Below are 20,260 nucleotides of genomic sequence, written 5' to 3' on the forward strand. Positions count from 1 at the left end.
ATCTCTAGTAAGGTCCCTCAGTAGGAGTTCAAAGTAATTTTTGAGAGATGCAGATCTAGCCATTCGACGTGATTGTTATATTGTATCACATTATCCACCACTGGGCCTAATCTTATCTGCAAAAGAAGAAAACGTGTTAGTGCCTACATGCAGTTTTAAACATTACTACAAGCCTATTTGGTTTGCAGGATTTGTAAAATGCACTAACATGCCATCTTCGATCTGACATGATTAACATGGCCATTTGATTACATTCTAGAAAAATGTAGCCTTCTTCACAAGAGGTTGGAGTGGATGAAAAGTTCCCTAAGAAAAGTAGTACAGATGAATCCAAAGGAGAAATGCTTATTGATTGTAACCATATGGATCAAGCAACCAATATGGGGGGGCATGTATGTACTGAAATCCTCCAAAAGAACCTTCAGAAATCATAGTACATTGTCATTGTAAACTTGGAAAAAGGTGTCGCAAATTGAACTCCCTTATGGTTAACATTTAACAGGAAAGGAACATCACCTTGATATATAGCTTCTCCAGGCACGGAAAGCATCTCAGGAAACTGACAACTTGCTCCAAGTTGGGGCCGATAGATTCTAGTGCCAAGACCTTCACTGTGCGATGTTTCGGGGTCAAGCTTGTCAGAATCATTTTCTGAATGATGGACGAACAAACATCTTCAAAATTATAAATAATGTTAATTTGTAGAAGGAGAGCTAGAAGGCGGCTGTTGTACCTGAACGGGTGTGGATCCAATAACAAGTTCGGAGTATTTGTGAGACAAGTAGCCCACCACTGTCAATTTTGGCGCAGAAATGACATTGATTCTTGTTGGACCTTCTTGATCAACTACAAGTAATCTCTCAAGTGCAGGTGTGTCCTCAATGACCATACCGTGGTACACATCTTGTGATGTCTTCCTGCCGCACCAGCAACACACATAAATAGTCCGGAGAGTCATGGAGGTGAGGTGGAAGGTACTCAACCCATTGATCGCCTGAAGACAAAGGTACTCGAGTGCAGTACAGCCACGGAGCAGGCGCTCCATGTCACCGTTTGAGAGGCAGACGACGACGAGCTCGAGGTGCTTCAGTCGTGGTAGAATAAGAGCGGGCGTGTCATTAAGGGGGATGGCAGTTCCTGAACTTGGCGACGCGCAGCATGGGCACGAGGCGGAGTGCGGATGTTGGCAGCGGCCGCATATGCCCATAATCAAAAGTGAACTCCTCGAGCTGATCTAGGGCGGGGGATCGGAACCAGTCGTCAAGCTTGGCTCGGTCCTTGCAGTTGGAACGGAACTTGCCCATTCTAAGGCCTTTGGTTGGGCCAAGGTGACTGCCGAGGATCTTGGAGAACGCATCCAAGCTTTTGCGATAGCCATGGTAGAGCTCATGGGTGTCGATGAGGTCGAGAAGGACGGTTGTCCGTGCCCCATATTTGATTGGGAGGAGGGAGATGATGACTCTCAACATATCATCGGGGAGGCTGTTGATGAAGTCTAGGCCCGCTGGAGTCGCTAGCGGTTCTAGCTCCCCCCGCCTCCACTTGTTGGCAGCCCCGTTCTCCACCTCCGGAGTCTCCTTGTCAGCGGCGCTTTCTGATAGAAATGGGAGTACAGGGAATATTTAGTTAAAACAGGGCAATAGAAAAGTATATTGGTAACTAGAAGTTATTAGGTAGGAATATAGTAAGAAAAGGGAATAACAATTGGTTGCTTAAATACTACACAATTCATTTGACATTGCTGGGTAAGTCAACATGCAAATAGTTGAAAAGAAAACTTACTTCGAACAAAGTCTGGACGGATGATTTTGTCGGGGAAGTTAGCATATATCTCATGACCAGGCCCTTTTATGTGCAGTGCAATTTTAGTGCCAGCTTTCAGTACATAAAACTTTGAAATTTCTTTCCAAAAGCCAGTGCCAAAATAGGAGTCACTGCGTTCATCAAGTCTTACAGTAGCAACGATTGTAAATCCATGGTTTGTGTGCAGTATGACATTCGTGCAGCCTTGATCTATGTAAAGGGAAAAATTGTGCACTACATAATCTATTGCATAGCAAGGGATGTGCTGCAGAAAATGGTAGGATTGTTAAAGAAAATATGGTAACATGCAAATATGGGCCCAAATTGAAAGAACTATACAGCAGTTGAAATCGAAGGACAAAAATGTATAATTAAACAGATAGGGTAAACACGATGTCACGGAAATATGAGAGTAATCGAAAGAACAATACATCATTAATTTGCCTAATATAGAAAGAAGAGGGGGGAATCCCCTTTGACGTATATGGTGCATGTGGCACCTTTTATCCAAATGTAGCAATATTTAGAATATGTAAAGGAAAGTAGGCCATGCCAACCGATTTAGGGTGAGATTGAACATACCGCGCGCGTCCTCAAGCTATCTGGTACGGTGAGATGGAATCTCTGGCGGAGGTCGCAAAGTCCTGAAGTGTCGGTGCATTGTACATTTTATGAATGTAAGAAAACCCTCAAATCAGCTCGAATAAAAATGAATTCACGGCGATTTCCACCGGGTGATTAAAGGAGGCAGATGAACTGGGATAAGAGATGGGATAATATCTCATTAAATTAGTTACCTTGTCGTCCATGAGAAAGAACCCTCAGTACGGCAGATTTCCCAACCGAGCAGAGCTGGGTCAACCGCGAGCAGCGTCGAGAAAGTCGATGGCGATAGGCGGCGGCAAGTGGAAGAGGCGAAATGCGGTGGGCTTTACCGGTAGCCTGGCGGCGGCGGCAGGCGTCGAGCTAAGTGTTTACCGCCGCGATAGGCGGTGCCATGGCATAGACGCGAAGGAGTTTGTGCAGGTGTGAATGGGGAACGTACCGGAGGGGGTGGCGGGCGGGGTGAGGGTTTTTGTGACGTGGGATGGTGAGGGTTTTCTTTTTTCTTTTTTGAATTGGGTGGTGAGGGTTTTTTGTCCCACAAAGAATTTTGGGGGCGACGGTTTGCTAGAGCGAACCGTGTGTGATTGACGCAACAGGTTGTCCGTCGTCACCGGAGTGCTCGTCGGAGTCGTCGCCGGGGTCGTCACCAGAGTCACTGTGGAACTCCGCCTCCGGCAGTGGAAGCTCGACGACGTCAGGGTGCAGCGATAACTCGTCGGCGGTGACGGCAACCTCTGTCTCCATCTCCACGCCATGCTCCGGTGCTTTAGCAGCCCTGGCGTCGCCACTCCCTCCGATGGGGCGCTTCGGCGGCATCCTCATACAGTGACGGCTTTGAGGACTGAGAGCGGCGTCGAGGATGCAAGTGGAGAGAGAGGATTGTGTGTGTGTGTGTGTGTGTGTGTGTGTGTGTGTGTGTGGCGAGCATAGGGGGTGCGGCCGCTCGGGCGCACCATTAATATGGAGTAGTGGGAGTTGTGGGAGAGAGGCGGGCGGCGGTCAAACCGATGGCTCGACTCCCGGTGAGCCTGCGCACCGGACTGCTGGCATGCCTACCAAAGTTTCACACAGCTACTCGCATGCCTCCCGATCACACTGCGCAGCGAGCACGCCCCCGTCAGTTCACACACCTGCACGCACGCTTCCCCGTATGCCTGTGCGGTGGACTGCTCGCATGCGTCCCGTCAACTCACGCCTGGTCGCACGGCACACAGGTCACGCGGCGACACGTATATTGTTTTTCTATTTGGGTGATTAATGATGACGCTTTATTGCTTAACCGAAGCATGGCACATATCCATTGTTGGTCTAATGCTCACGGTTTGAATAAATAATCCATTGGGGATATTGGTTCCCAATTATTAATAATCTCCCGTTTGTAATTAGATAAAGATTACATCAAAATTGGTCTCAAAGTTGACAAAAAAAGTACAATGCTACTTTGTATTGGTGTCCATATGACAACACGATAAGTTTCATGAACTTCAAATAAGTTTTGGATGTACTAGATTTAAAAATCAAGATTCTCAATGTTTGAAATTTGTTGCAAGGGGAGTAAACATGCACCTAGTGAGACACATGTGTTTTTGCAATCCATTTAGGTGCACTGTCACGTGTGCATGTAGCTCAAATTTGATTTTTGCACATTATACCCGTAGAAAATCAATCAATTAATGTACTAAAACATCTTAATGATCTCTGTGATTTTTTTGAAATTAAAACGTCCCTCCTTTGGTAACATATGTTCACCGTGGGATAATTAATTTAACATGCATCGTAGTTGCGGTGGATTCATGGTGTGTGTGTGTGGGTGTGTGCGTCTGGGGGTGGCGGGTGGCTCGCAGTACACTACGAGTTGTGAGCCACCGTGTGGGTTGGCCGTTTTGTTAGGCAGGCCAGTGCCACATCAGAGTCCTGAAATCATTATTTAAAACATTACACAACCCTTTCATACATACATGTTTTGGCCACATGCAGTCGATGGTTGTCCTACACGACACTCGACACTCACGTGTGATGCTTTCTGTGGGCCCACGAGGTCATCGTCCATCACTTTGACGAACAGTCGGCAATGAGGTTAATTTGACCAGCAAGGTAGAATCTTTTTTGTTTGTGTTATGGTGGTATGTAGTACGCGTCGAAGAGGTGTGTCGGTGTACAAACGAAGGGGCGCACCTTTGTACCCCTTTGCCTGTGCATGGGCAGTCGGAGCCGCGCCCACGGCCACACCAAGCAGAGCAGGGGAGGTGAACCAAGGTAAAACCGAAGCCCGAGGCAGCCAGAGCAACGCCAAGACCAAGGACGCAAAGAAGCAGAGGAGCGGAGATGTTTCCCCCGGCAAGACCCTTGCCGGGGACGGCCTCAGCAGCCCCGGCAAGACCCTTGCCGGGGCGGCACGCCCAAACAACAACAGAGCGGGCCACCCTTGAGCCCACGTCCCCAACACCATCAACCACGTTGGGCCAGGGCTTGGGAGGCACCTCTGTGGTGGCATGCAGATCTTTGTGAAGACAAGGAACACTCAAGATCAGATGAGGATTAGAAGACGACTACCCTCGGCTGCCGAGGAAGGCCACTAGATCCCCGGCAAGGTCCTTTCCAGGGACGACAGCGCGCCATGGCAAGACCCTTGCCGGGCCACCCGGCAAGGCCCTCACCGAGGACGCCAGCAGGGCCACTGCCAGGCCCGCACCAACCAAGTTTCCACCGCCGTTCGCATGCAGCTGCCAGCTCAACCAGCTGAGCAGGCACCTGCGTGGCAACATGCAGCTCCCGGGCCAACTCGTCAAGCGCCTGCGTGGCGGCATGCAGATCTTCATGGAGGCTCCACCACCGCGCCACCACAGCTGTCTGCCTGCCTACATGGCACCTCATGCATCACTGGCTAGGGCGCGTGTCGAAGCGAGGAGGAGCGGCGACGGACGGGACGGGTCTCGCCCCCGTCCCCGATAAAGCTAGGGGACACCTCAGTGGCGCATTAAATGCGTCTTGTCCTGTAATACGAGCGATAAGCTCGCATTACTGTACGCCTTTCCACCTCCTGTATGCCACTGTGGCAGCCCCTTTCGACTATAAAAGGAGGCACATGGCATACTGGAGAAGGATTCGGCTCTTTGGGACCGTGCACCCCACCATAGCTAGTTCGACAGCTCAAGAACTCTCTGAAATACACCCACCAAAGCAGGACTAGGGTTTTACGCATCCTCGCGGCCCGAACCTGGCTAAACGATTCTTGTGCTAATTACTAATCCTGCCCTTCTCGCAACCCTGCGCCCCGGCAACCGTAGTAGGGATTCTTGTGATCCCATAGGTGTTGTTCCACACCGACAAGGTGGGAGGGGACTAGCAGATATACTATACGTATGCGTCCGTGAACAAGTACACCTCACTCAGTGTTGGGATTTTTTGGTTTCCGAGGCACGTGCCACATCAAAATTGTGAAATTGGCTATTCAAACACCACACAGCACCTTTTTGGGCCACATGCATGCACGCGGTGGTTATCCTAGCTAGGACACTCACGTGTGGCGCTTCCATCTGTGGGCCCACGAGGCCATCGTTGATGCATGCATGCATCACTTTGACCTACATCGGGAGAGGTTAATTAATTTCACCATCGATGAGGATTCTTTTGGGTTGTACATATATTACGGCAGGAGCATATAGTATACGGTGAAGAGGGGGCAAGGGGACCATCATATGTAGTACGCTTCATGAAACCTCGCTCTGTGTGGGTGCATGGTTTACGGTTTTTGAGGCATGTGGCACATCAAAGTTGTGCATTTTGGGTATTCAACATAAATATGTTTGGCCCACATGCAAAGCGGTGGTGGTTGTCCTCTCGCACCCACTTAAGCGGTTATCAGCGATATCGATGCTTTCCATCTGTGGACCCGCTTGGTCCATCACTACTTTTTGCCTGACAACAAGAGAGGTTAATTTGACTTAGGAGGGGATTATTATTTTTGCTCTGGGATGACATGCATGATATAGTTTGAGCACACACACATGCATATGTACGCATGAATCCCTCCCATCGAGTCAAAGTGGCTAGTACAACGACACATCATGAACCGATCTCGCTCTGTGTGGGGAGCTAGTGTATGATTTTTGACGCACGCGCCACATCAATGTTGTGAAATGGTATTCAAACATGCATGCACGCATCACCTCCATACATATGAATGTAGTGGTTGCCTTCGAACGATACACTCCCTCGCGTGGTTATCGGCGACAAGCCTATATATTCGTGGGCCCGCGTGGACATCCATGATCACATTGACCAACGACAAGATAGGTTACCATGGCGGATTCTTCATTTGGTTCGTGTTATCGTAGTATAGGTCATGCTGAGATTCAGACCTTAAGTTTGAGCGCATATACTATGCACGCATGCATGCATGAATCCCCGTCGTTGGCTTGAAGTGTGGTGTAACATACATATGCATCGTCAACCTAACATTCACTCAATGTGGGGATTTCTAGTTCAAAATCACGGTGCCACATCAAAGTTGTTCCATTGTTACTCAAAAACACACCTCTCCATACATATGTTTGGGCCACACGCATGCAGTGGTTGTCTTCGGGGACTAGCTACTTGCGCGATTATTGGCAAGCTAGCCCATCTCCGGGGTCGCATGGACGGCCATCACTCTGACCAACAACAAGAGAGAGGTTGTACGGCCAAGGTGGATTATTCTTGGTCCGTTTTACGATCCATCTTGGTGAGATATGCCTCTCTGGCCCGCCGACTGAAAGTGTGTGTGTGGGGGGGTGCTACTTCGCACTTTGCTAGGTGAACCTCGGTTGGGGGGCATGCATTCATAGCTTAGGATTCCCTTCGTGGCGACACGAGGGGGGCTGCTAGCTACTTCGCACTTTGCTAGGTGAACCTCGGTTGGGGGGGCATGCATTCATAGCTTAGGATTCCCTTCGTGCCGACACGAGGGAGGGGGGCTGCTAGCTACTTCGCACTTTGCTAGGTGAACCTCGGTTGGGGGGCATGCATTCATAGCTTAGGATCCCCTTCGTGCCGACACGAGGGAGGGGGGCTGCTAGCTTCTTCTTACTTTGCTATGGTGAACCTCGGTTGGGGGGCATGCATTCATAGCTTAGGATTCCCTTCGTGCCGACACAAGGGGGGGCTGCTAGATACTTCGCACTTTGCTAGGTGAACCTCGGTTGGGGGGCCATGCATTCATAGCTTAGGATTCCCTTCGTGCCGACACGAGGGAGGAGGGGGCTGCTAGCTACTTCGCACTTTGCTAGGTGAGCCTCGGTTGGGGGGGCATGCATTCATAGCTTAGGATTCCCTTCGTGCCGACACGAGGGAGGAGGGGGGCTGCTAGCTACTTCACACTTTGCTAGGTGAACCTTGGTTGGGGGGGCATGCATTCATAGCTTAGGATTCCCTTCGTGCCGACACGAGGGAGGAGGGGGGCTGCTAGCTACTTCGCACTTTGCTAGGTGAACCTCGGTTGGGGGGGGGAGGGTGTCGGTGTCAAAACCGGCGGATCTCGGGTAGGGGGTCCCGAACTGTGCGTCTAAGGTCGATGGTAACAGGAGACGGGGGACACGATGTTTACCCAGGTTCGAGCCCTCTTGATGGAGGTAATACCCTACTTCCTGCTTGATTGATCTTGATGAATATGAGGATTACAAGAGTTAATCTACCACGAGATCGTAATGGCTAACCCTAGATGTCTAGCCTGTATGATTGTTCTTGCCTTTACGGACTAAACCCTCCGGTTTATATAGACACCAGAGGGGCCTAGGGTTGTACAGAGTCGGTTTACAGAGGAAGGAATCTTCATATCCGCACGCCAAGCTTGCCTTCCATGCAAAGGAGAGTCCCATCCGGACACGGGAGGAAGTCTTCTATCTTGTATCTTCATGGCCCATCAGTCCGGCCCACGTCACATAGCCCGGACGTCCAAGGACCCCTTAATCCAGGACTCCCTCAGTAGCCCCTGAACCAGGCTTCAATGATGATGTGTCCGGCGCGTAGATTGTCTTCGGCATTGCAAGGCGGGTTCCTCCTCCGAATACTCCAAAACAGCCCTTGAACACAGAAAACGTGTCCGGCTCTGCAAAACTAGTACCACACACAACCGCAGAAAGTATATATTTCATGAATCCCATCTACTGACAATTTTTGTAGCGAGACATTATGTCCCTGCCCGGTTATTATTTCGAACCGTTTTTTTGGCCTCCTGCTCCATGTTTCGAGATGCGGTTTTCATTGGCACGTCTTGTCAAAGCAGAGATCGTTTCCCCTTATTGCGGGATTCTCATCAATACGGGCGTGAGTAATCCAACCGCGCCGTGCAGGGGAATAGGCGAGTTTTAAGGCGAATGGGGAGGCACTTGATATTTGCTGCCTTTATAAAGAGATAAGGATTCACCCTTTCACCCACGCCTTTTTTCTCTCTGCCCACCCATTCTCGAGCTCCAGCGCCCAAGCTTCCATCCTTTCCGCCTCAAAAAAGCACTCCGACCATGTCCGGATCTGGAGCATAGGGCAAGTGGATGGCCTCCTCCATCACGGAGAAGGACATCACGAAGCTCCGGGAGGCGGGGTACTTGGCCCAGGAAATCGCCCACCGGCTTCCGGCCAAGGGGCAGATCGTCCCCACCCCGGAGCCCCATGTGAGGGTGGTGTTCATTCGCCACTTCGTCCGTGGGTTAGGGTTTCCTCTCCACCCCTTCGTCCGCGGACTCATGTTCTACCATGAAACTAGATTTCCATGATCTAGCTCCAAATTCTTTTCTCAACATTTCGGCATTCATTGTCGTCTGCGAGGCCTTCCTCCGCATCATACCCCACTTCGGATTGTGGCTAAAGACCTTTAATGTGAAGCCGAAGGTGGTGGGTGGTCAACATGCAAAGTGCGGAGGCGCTATGGTGAGCAAGCTGTCCGACGTCACGTGGCCCAAACGCACCTTTGTGGAGACTGTCAAAGGGTGGCAGCAGTAGTGGTTCTACGTCACAGAGCCCTGCGACACCACGTGGGCCCCGGCTCCTGAATTTAAGTCCAGGGCCCCAATGCGGCTCACCTCCTGGCTAGAGAAGGGCCTGGACTGGGCTTCATCGGACGAGCTGACAGCGCTGCAGACGCGCATCAAGAGCATGGTGGACAAGAACATCAAGCTTATCAATGTGATCCAGGTGATGCTTTTCCGCCGGATCCTTCCTTGCCAAAGCCGGACTTGCCATTTGTGGGAGTTTGATCCGGCCAAGCACCAGACCTTGCAACAGTTCTTCGGCGCTACACACGAAGGCATCTGGAAGGTGCTTTTTAAGGCAAATGAGACGTGGCCGAAGACGACCGAGGACCGTGGGTACAACCTGACCCATCCCTCCAGTTCGGTAAGTTTTTCGTATTTCAAGGTGTATCCTTCACCTGTACATTTGAGGAAGATGTCTAAGATTCCCTATCTGTCTTTTCAGGGCCGGACAAAGATGGCGGAGCGGATCCAGCGTCCGGCTCCGCTGCCTGAAAACCCAGATATCCCACTTCTAACGAAGATGCTGGTCCCGGCGCCCTACCAGGCGCCGGAGAAGAAGGGCCAGGCGGGAAGAGGCGGCCTTCACCGTAACGGCACTTCGGACGTGATGTCCGAAGACGCCGAAACCCACTCCTCCCCCGCCACCGAGGACGGCATGGAGGAGGAGGAAAGCAACTCCCCCCCTGAGGGGGGAAGGAAAAAAAGGGCGGCCTCCACGGATCTGGAGGTAGAGGCATCCAAGAAGGGGAAGGTCTCCCTCGCGGACAACTCCGCGTTGGACACTGATAGCGGCTCCGAGTGGCGCCCCAGGGAGAAGCCCCTGGCCGAATCGTAAGTACTCGAAGGCACTTATACACACATATATCCAACTTCTTTACTTCGTGGTTTTAATATGTCGAATCATGCGCTGCAATCCGGCCCACGCCGCCCCCCAGCGATCCTCATCTTCCGGGAATTCGCTGGATCCAAATGTGATGGATAGCGGTTCACTTCCGGCGGCCTCCTCTCCCAAGGCCATGGACGACGCCGAGGTGTTGTCCCGAAGGACCTTCCCAGGCCAGGGAGAGGTAGAGGAGGCCGTCATGGTGGCCGCCGGACACATGGGGGAGCAAATCCCCCTGGAGATTGGCAATAGGGGCCACATCCAATTCGCCCCCCAGCCGAATACTATTCCGGAGGCCCATACGGCTCCGTAATCAGGCAAGCAGCCTCCTTCGAAAGAAGGAGGTGCACCTATTTCGCTGGTGACCTCTGTCCATCCAGAGGCACCGGATACTCTACTGAAAGCGCTGCAAAGTGCTTCCATTGTTGAGGAACACCGTATCCTCATGGGTACGGTGGTTGAGAGGGTTCAGTCCGCTAAGAGCGGACTGTCCGAAGCCTGCACCAACCTTCTAACAGGCTTTGAAGTATGTGACGTAATTATGCAAAAAGAATGGCATAGTATAGAGAGTAGCCCCTGAGACTCTGTCCGGTGTTCGAAAAGAAAAGCCGGACAGAGGATCAAATTATTTTCGCAGGAGACTAACCATACATGTCTACGCGAATAAGCAGGCGTCGATGCTGGCCGCGACCTCCCATTCTGCCGAAGTCTCCAAACTGAAGCAGAGTCTGGAGCGGGCCGAGGAAGAGCTCAGCTGTGTGAAAAAACAGCTAGAGGACAAGCAAGGTATGCAATGGCCTATTCAGATCTAGAAAGATATGAATTGTTTGTGTTGATCATGTTATCATGATATTTCGTAGGAGCTGCGACCGAGGTGGAGACACTCAAGAACGCGTTGGCCGAGGCCCAGAAGAGAGCGGCAAAGGAACAAGCCGCACACAAAAAACATGAGGCAAGGGTCGGGGAGGTCCAGCAGGAGCTCCAGGACGCCGTAAAGAAATGTGAGTCCTTGGAGCGCAAGAGTGCGGACCAAGAGTCCGAACTTGCTAAGGCCCGCCAAAGCGCACAAGAGGCCCGAGTTGAAGCCCAGGGCGCCCTCCAGGAAATCCAGGAGGCCAGGAATATCGCGGCGGGTAAGGCCTTTATTATGCAGAGAAAATATGTGAAGAAAAGGTACCTTTTACTGACCCGGATTTGGAGTTCTCCAGGGGCGTTTGCGGATCTGTCGCGCAGTGTTGCCGATGCTGCGGAGTTCTTCTGAGCCGAAGAGGGAAGCTCAATGGAGAAGCTGTTCTGGTTGCAATATCTTGCGCCAGAGCATCCGGTGCCCTTTAGCGATCAGCTGAAACAGCTGACCGAACTGCATGGGGTGGCCGAATTGGCCATGAAGGATTTGATAATCCTTCTATGGCCTGCCGAAGCCATACCCAGCAGCTACTTCGGGCTCGTGAAGCGGCTGGTCGATGCCTGCCCTCGGCTTGATGCCATCAAGCGGTCGGTCTACATTGAAGGTGCACGGATGGCCTTCGCCCGTGTCAAGGTGCAGTGGGCGAAGATGAACGTCGTCAAGCTCGCGACCGAGGGACCGCCCGCGGGCAAGGAGCACCGCACGCCCGAGCTGTATTTTGATGATATCATGGAGGGATCCCGCATTGTAGAGGGTCAGTGTGCAAAAGACATTATCTTTGAATGAATACATTCATGTTATCCCGTCCTGTATTATGAAACAAAGCCTATATGTAATATAATGCTTGTTGTTTTTTTTAAATTTTGCCTCCTGTGCGGCCGTTTTATTAAATCTGAGAATTGGCCAGTCGTCGGCTTCAGCCCCCACGTAGGTAGTACGGGGGTGTTCGGGTTGAAACCTAAACACTCTTGATCCAAGAGTTTGGTCCTTGAAGGAGGTGATTAGCGCGACGAACCAGGCAATCGGACTATGCGGCTTTATCACCTTCACTTAGTGTAAGGGCATTTTTATCCCTTAGTTGGTTTTGGTGATTGATGACAATGCTTTTGCGGACTAATCATGTGCGTCGAATATTTCAGATATATTGACTAGGCACAAGATGATTTGGTTCCCCTCGAAGCCTATGGAAGACCGCGTTTCTCTTCGTTTCTTTTCGGTGGTATTGAGTCGTAGGGAAGCCGTACTATTAAGAAGGGGTCCGCGTTGGAAAGGTTGGGTGGATTCATCACGTACACATCTTCCTTTGCACCTCCTTTCCTCTAGCCTTTGGAGTATCCTATGTTTTCCTTGTCTATGCAAATATTTGCTCTTGCTTGCTGAACTAGGGCGTGCGGTAGTACTGCTCCTTAGAGCGGTAGTACCGTAGGACCTTGCGGTAGTACCGCCCACTGGTGCGGTAGTACCGCAAGGGCCCACGGTAGTACCGCTTCTAGTAAGCGGTAGTACCGTGGTATCTGACTTAGTTCTGCAAGTACGCGGCAGTAAGGGGCGGATGTAATTTTTTACATCCGTGCCTCACGCGGTAGTACCGCTGCTGGCTTACGGTACTACCACGTCGGGTTTTTGCATCGACTCCAACTCTGCGGAAGTAGCCACGGATGTAATTTTTTATATCCGTGCCTTCCCATCTCTGGAAAGCCCCTGCCCTGCGGTATTACCGTAAGGGGGAGCGGTAGTACCGCGCCAGCAGTACTACCGCCCTCTACTTGAGTGCATTTTAGGCTGTTCTGATCTCTACTGCGTGGGCTGTAGTACCGCGGGGCCCTGCGGTAGTACCGCGTGCCCCTGCGGTAGTACCGCGTTGCGCAGGCTGAGTTGGTGGATAACGGTTGGATTTGTTCTTCCACTATATAAGGGGTGTCTTCCTCCTCTAGTTGACCACCTCTTCCACCTCCAAGATCCATTGTTGCTCCAAGCTCCATTTTCGCCCGATCTCCTTCCCTAGCCAATCAAACTTGTTGATTCTCTAGGGATTGGTTGAGAAGGCCCCGATCTACACTTCCACCAAGAGAAATTTGAATCCCCCCACTAATCCCTTGTGGATCTTGTTACTCTTGGGTGTTTGAGCACCCTAGATGGTTGAGGTCACCGTGGAGCCATAGTCCATTGTGGTGAAGCTTCGTGGTATCGTTGGGAACCTCCAATTAAGTTGTGGAGATTGCCCCAGCCTTGTTTGTAAAGGTTCGGTCGCCGCCTCCAAGGGCACCAATAGTGGAATCACTGCATCTCGCATTGTGTGAGGGCGTGAGGAGAATACGGTGGCCCTAGTGGCTTCTTGGGGAGCATTGTGCCTCCACACCGCTCCAACGGAGACGTACTTCCTCTCAAAGGGAAGGAACTTCGGTAACACATCCTCGTCTTCACCGGCTCCACTCTTGGTTATCTCGTGCCTTTACTTGTGCAAGCTTATTTGTGCTTTATCTCTTGCTTGCGTGTGTGCTTATTGTTGTTGCATCATATAGGTTGCTCACCTAGTTGCATATCTAGACAACCTACTTTGATGCAAAGTTTAAATTGGTAAAGAAAAGATAAAAATTGTTAGTTGCCTATTCACCCCCCCTCTAGTCAACTATATCGATCCTTTCAATTGGTATCAGAGCCTCGTCTCTTTATTAAGGACTTTACTGTCCGAAGAGTATGGTTGACATCGTAGACGGTGTGGAGGAGCACTCCGGTGTGAATCCGGTCTCGTCTACGGGAGAAGGGGGAACCGCGGTCTCTCGTGCGGAATTCAATGTGGCATTGGACACATTGAAAACCTCCATGACGACCGAGGTCGAAAGCATGTTTAATAAATTCTTAGAAGGGCTTAAACTTTCCACCGCACCTTTGAAAGTGGGTGATCCCGCTAACAAGGTGATGGATGCTACCTCCGACAAGGGGGAAGCTACTAGCGAGAAAGCTCCTTCTTCTAGTGGTAAAAATGGCACCGGAATCTTTGCCCATGTGGAACCTCCACTTGTCTATGGTGGACCGCTTCCTTCCACTCATTTGAATCATGCCGGCCCGGCCCCTAAGATTGAGAAGAATGTAGAATTTGATTCTTGGGTCTATCGTTTTAAGCGTCATTTAAATCATGTGAACACTAACCTTTGGAGAATCATTGAAGAAGGTTTCTATCCGCATGACCGAAGTAACTTCACTCCTAGAGAAGCCGTGGATAATCAATTCAATGAGAATGCTCTCTTCATCATCCAAGAAGCAATCCCACCCGAAGATCTTCCTCATCTCCAGCCCTACACCATGGCCAAAGATGCTTGGCACCAAGTGGTTTCCCTCTACGGGATAATGCAAGCATTCAACGCTCCAACTATGAAGTGGTGCAAGATGAAGCCGATGAGTTTGCAATGAAAGAAGATGAAGAACCTCGTGAGCTTTATCGAAGAGTAACTAAACTCGCGGTCTCTCTCCGAGATCATGGAAGTAAGGACGCGGATGACAATTGGATCAAGCGCAAATTTCTCAAGGCAATGATGCCCTACCACAAAGCCATGTCCTCCGTCATTCGTCAAAGGCTGGACTTCCACACCTTGTCCTCAAGTGAAGTGTTGGATGAGTTCGTTGCTATGAGCATCTAGGACAAGACCGCCGACAATGTGGTTCTTCGCTCTCAAAGAGTAAAGAAGCCCAACCTTGCTCTAAAGGCCAAGGTTAGTATGGATGAAGAGGATGAAGAGGAAGAAGAGGAGAGCAACCTCGAAGATACGAAGTATGCCTATCATGAACACATGGCTCTTGCTTCAAGGCAATTTTGGAGCAAGAAGAACTCAAGGCCAAACTTCAACAAGAACAATTCAAGTGGCGCAAAGGGCAAGCAATGAGTGAGGACTTGCTTCAATTGTGGCAATGTGAGCCACTTTGTTGCGGAGTGCCCTTATGAGAAGAGGGAAGACAATGGTGGCAAGCTCATCCGAAAGGTCAAGGCCAAGTCGTTCCCCAACAAGAGCAACTTCACCAAGAAGACTCCTCCCAAGGCGTTGGTGGTACAAGAAGAGTACAATGAGGATGATGACGATGAAGAAGATGGTGAGTCGGTTTCCATGGCCTCCGTTGCCATTGCGACGACTCCACGGATGTCTCTCTTCGACCCACCCAATGAGAACATCACCGCCAAGTGCCTCATGGCTAAAGCCACAAACAAGGTAACCCCCAACATCAAAACTACCATCATTAATCATCCTTCTTCGACGGATAGCATTGATGAACATGAGGGGACAAATGTGGAGGAGAATGAGTTTGAGACCTTTATGGGTAAACTCAAGGGTAAATCCAAGAAGCACTTCGTTGCTCTCTTGGAACAACTTGGTGAAGCCAATGACATGATCGAGGCTCACGAAGATACCATCTCTAAGATGGAGGGGCATAGTCGTGACTATGCCGATGAGATTTCGGATCTTTCCGATGCTCTTGAGGAATAGCGTGGTCTTCGTTTGGCTCTTGAGGAGTCACACAACAATGATCATGCTAAGTTAAAGAAAGATCTTGATCATGCCCTTGTTGTTTCTCGTGTGCTAAACTCCGAGAAGGCAAAGCTTGGGGTTGATCTAGCTAGACTCAAAGAGGAGTTTGACATTCTCAACAAGGCTCACAAAGTCTTGAAGGGTGTTCATGCTAGCATCGAAGAGTCTCATGATCAACTCCAAGTGAAGCTAACCAAGAAGAAAGCCACCTTTCCTCGCATGGTGTTAATTGATAATGCAAATGCTACTAACCCTTTTTGTGAGCATGTGCATCTTGTTGAGGAGAATGCTAAGTTGAAGGAGCAACTTGAGAAAGGCCTTGTGTCATGCATACAAGGTGAGAAGAACCTCAACGACCTTTTGAGAAATCAAAAGGAAGTTGTGGCCAAGGAGGGGATTGGGTTCGCACCCAAGCCCAAGAACAAGAAGAAGAATGACAAGACCAAACGACCTCCTCCTCTCAAGCAAACTTTTGTGAAGGAGGGAGAGGGTGCTTCCAAGGAGAAGAAGAACAATGCAAAGGGTGGCGGTGTCAAGAAGGGCAATGCCACCCCTTCCAACAAAGCCGGCGACTTTAATCCTTCTTATGTGTTATGCCGTGCTAGTGATGGGCATGTTTATGCCAAATTTGTTGGTTCTCCTCATGAGTATATTGAATGGTCTATTTGGGTTCCTAAGACCCTTTTTACTAACATCAAAGGACCCATTACAAAATGGGTACCTAAAACCAAGCATTGATCTCTTGTGGGTGTTTGCTTCCGGTGGGGGATCATGGTTGCTCGATAGTGGAGCTACAAATCATATGACCGGAAGCAAGGACTTGGTGGTGGACGTGCACAAGATTCCATCTATGCCCACCAATGTCGAGTGGGGTGATGCCTCGTCTTCTAAGGTATTGGGACTCGACAAAGTTGTCATTTCTCATGATCTCATGATCGAGAAGGTCATGCTTGTTGAGTCCCTTGGATACAATTTACTTTCCGTTCGTCAACTTGCAATCATGGGCTTTGCCACTTTCTTTGATATTGATACCGTGGCCCTCTTGTGGAGCAAGACTCTTAAATTAGCCTTTGTTGGGCATGTCGAGAACGGTCTCTATGTGATTAACTTTTCGGAGCGACCCACTAAGACCGCGACATGCCTAATGGCTAAAGTTGACGTGGGATGGCTTTGGCATCGCCGTTTAGCCCATGTCAATATGAGATCTTTGCAAAGTCTTCTCAAGGGGGACCATGTCCGTGGACTAACGAATGTTAGTTTTGCTAAAGATCGTGCTTGCAGTGCTTGTATCGAAGGAAAGCTACATGAGAAGGCTCACCCTCCCACGACTATCATTTACTCGAAGAGGCCTTTGGAGCTCCTTCACTTGGATCTCTTTGGGCCTCCATCCTTTGATAGTCTTGGGGGTAGGAAGTATTGCTTGGTGATTGCAGATGACTATTCAAGATACACTTGGGTGTATTTCTTCAAGAGGAAGAGCGAGACCCAACAAACCATCATTGACTTTGCAAATGAAGCCCAACGTCAACACAATGCAAAGATCTTGACAATAAGAAGTGACAACGGCACCGAGTTCAAGAACTACACCTTGGATGAGTTTCTTAGTGATGAGGGGATCAAGCATCAATATTCTGCACCTTACACCCCTCAACAAAACGGTGTTGCGGAGAGGAAGAACCGGACGTTGATGGATGCGGCAAGGACCATGATGGCGGAGTTCAAGTCTCCATACAACTTTTGGGCCGAAGCCATCAACACCGCATGTCATGCATCCAATTGGCTCTACCTCCGCAAGGGCTTGAACAAGACTCCATATGAGATACTCACCGGTAACAAGCCCAACCTCAAGTACTTTTGGGTGTTCGGGTGTAAGTGTTTCATTCTCAAGAAAGGTGTTCGGTTGTCTAAATTTGAGGCTAGAGCTTATGAGGGCATATTTGTTGGTTATGCTACAAACTCTCATGCTTACCATGTCCTCAATAAATCCACGGGACTTATTGAGGAGACGTGTAACGTGGAGTTTGATGAGAATAACGGCTCCCAAGTGGAGCAAAGTGGCACTTGTGATGTAGGTGATGAAATTCCTCCTCAAGCCATAAGAAGAATGGGTGTTGGTTTTATCCTACCCATTGAGGAACCCCTTCTGGCCGAAGGAGAAGGACAATGCTCCACTCAAGTGGAGCCATCACCAACCCAAGGCCCACACACTTCCGAAGAACAAAGTGAAGGCCCTCAACCTCATGAACAAGACCAAGGGCAAGATCATGCTCAAGACGGTGCTGACGCACCAAGTGATGCCCAAGGTCAAGTTCTCTCCTCCGAGCAAGTTCAAGATCAAGAACAAGCTCAAGACGGCGCTCAAGATGATCAAGTAACCGCTCCTCAACTCACCACCGAGGAGGAATTGGAGCGTCGTGCCGCCAAGATTGCATCCAAGCTCTCCACCAAGGGTCATCTCATGAAGAATGTGCTTGGAAGCATTCAAAAGGTGGTCAGCACTCGTAGACAATTGGCAACCTATTGTGAACATCACGTGTTTGTCTCGTGTGTTGAACCCCAAAAGGTATATGAAGCACTCGAAGATCCGGATTGGCTTAATGCCATGCATGAAGAACTCAACAACTTCGAGTACAACAAGGTGTGGAGATTAGTGCCAAGGCCAACGGGGAACCACAATGTCATTGGAACCAAGTGGATATTCAAGAACAAGCAAGATGCTCATGGGACCATCATTCGCAACAAGGCACGATTGGTGGCACAAGGCTACTCCCAAGTCGAGGGTATCGACAACGGTGAAACCTTTGCTCCCGTTGCTCGCCTTGAATCTATTCGTTTGTTGATTGCTTATGCTTCTCATCACAACTTTAAGTTGCAACAAATGGATGTGAAGAGTGCTTTTCTTAATGGTCCTATTAATGAGTTGGTTTATGTCAAACAACCCCCCGGGTTCGAGGATCCCTACTTTCCCGATCATGTGTATCAACTCGATAAGGCACTCTATGGCCTTAAACAAGCCCCACGTGCGTGGTATGACCACCTTACCGAGTTGTTACAAGATCGTGGGTTTGAAGTTGGGCTAATCGACCCCACTCTTTTTACTAAGAAGGTCAAAGGGGAGTTGTTTGTGTGCCAACTATATGTTGATGACATTATCTTTGGTTCCCCTAACAAAGCTTTCAATGAGGAATTTGCCGCACTCATGACCTCAAAGTTCAAGATGTCTTCCATGGGAGAGTTGAAGTTCTTTCTCGGTTTCGAAGTAAAGCAAAGAAGAGAAGGAACCTTCATCAACCAAGCCAAATACACTCAAGACATGCTCAAGAGATTCAAGCTAAGTGATGTCAAGCCGGCGTCCACTCCAATGCCCACCAAGTGCCAACTTGACATCGATCCCAATGGTAAAGCGGTGGATCAAAAGGTATATCGCTCCATGATTGGTTCCTTGCTTTACCTTTGTGCATCTAGACCGGATATCATGTTGAGTGTGGGAATTTGTGCACGGTTTCAAGCCGCACCTAAGGAAAGCCACTTTGTGGCGGTCAAGCGAATCTTTCGATATTTGGCTCATACCCCAAACTTTGGCTTATGGTACCCAAGAGGAGCAAACTTCAAGCTTGTAGGGTATTCAGACTCCGATTGGGCGGGAGACAAAGTGGATAGGAAGTCCACTTCCGGAGGGTGCCAATTCCTTGGTTGCTCTTTGGTAAGTTGGTCTTCTAAAAAGCAAAGTTGTGTGTCTCTCTCGTCCACCGAAGCGGAGTATGTGGCGGCCGGCAGTTGTTGTGCACAACTCTTATGGATGAGGCAAACTTTAAAGGATTACGGTGTCATTTGTGACAAAGTGCCTCTTTGGTGTGATAATGAAAGTGCCATCAAGATTTCTCTCAACCCCGTGCAACACTTCAAGACGAAGCATATTGAGATTCGGTATCACTTCATCCGAGATCACATTAGGCGAGGGGAGATCGAGCTCAACTACGTCAACACCCATGATAACCTTGCAGATATTTTCACGAAGCCTTTGGATGAAGCAAGATTTCGCGAGTTAAGGCATGAGCTAAATATCATTGATTCGAGCAATGTTGCTTGAACCCTTGCACACCCCACCACACTCAACTTGTTGTCTAATCTAGGTGTAGGCATGGACATAGGGGGAGTGTTGTTCTCTCAATGAACTCTCCCTCCCCCCATTATGCATAAAGTGATCAACTCTTTCACATTAGCCATTTTTTATGGTACTTGTGCTTCAAAGACGAGTTATGGTCATGGTCCCAAGGATAATTCTTCGTGGTGCCATACCAATTGACTCAAACATAGGTGGCTCCGGCCACCGCCCTCTCCTTGGAGAGTTTGTGTCTCGTTTTTGGTCTGTGTTGTCTCTTGCCTCTCTTCCTTCGTGCCGAGCTTGTGCTTATGGTGTCCAGTGTGTCAGCTCTTTGGTGTGGTCTCTCGCTTGAAGGTTCCGTGCTTCCGTGTTCTCTCTTTTGGTTGAAACTGTCTTTTCTTGAGCTCACGGTACTACCGCGGCCTGCCA

The sequence above is a fragment of the Triticum aestivum genome, chromosome 1D, assembly GCF_018294505.1.
Source record: "Triticum aestivum cultivar Chinese Spring chromosome 1D, IWGSC CS RefSeq v2.1, whole genome shotgun sequence".
In the NCBI taxonomy this organism is placed as follows: Eukaryota; Viridiplantae; Streptophyta; class Magnoliopsida; order Poales; family Poaceae; genus Triticum; species Triticum aestivum.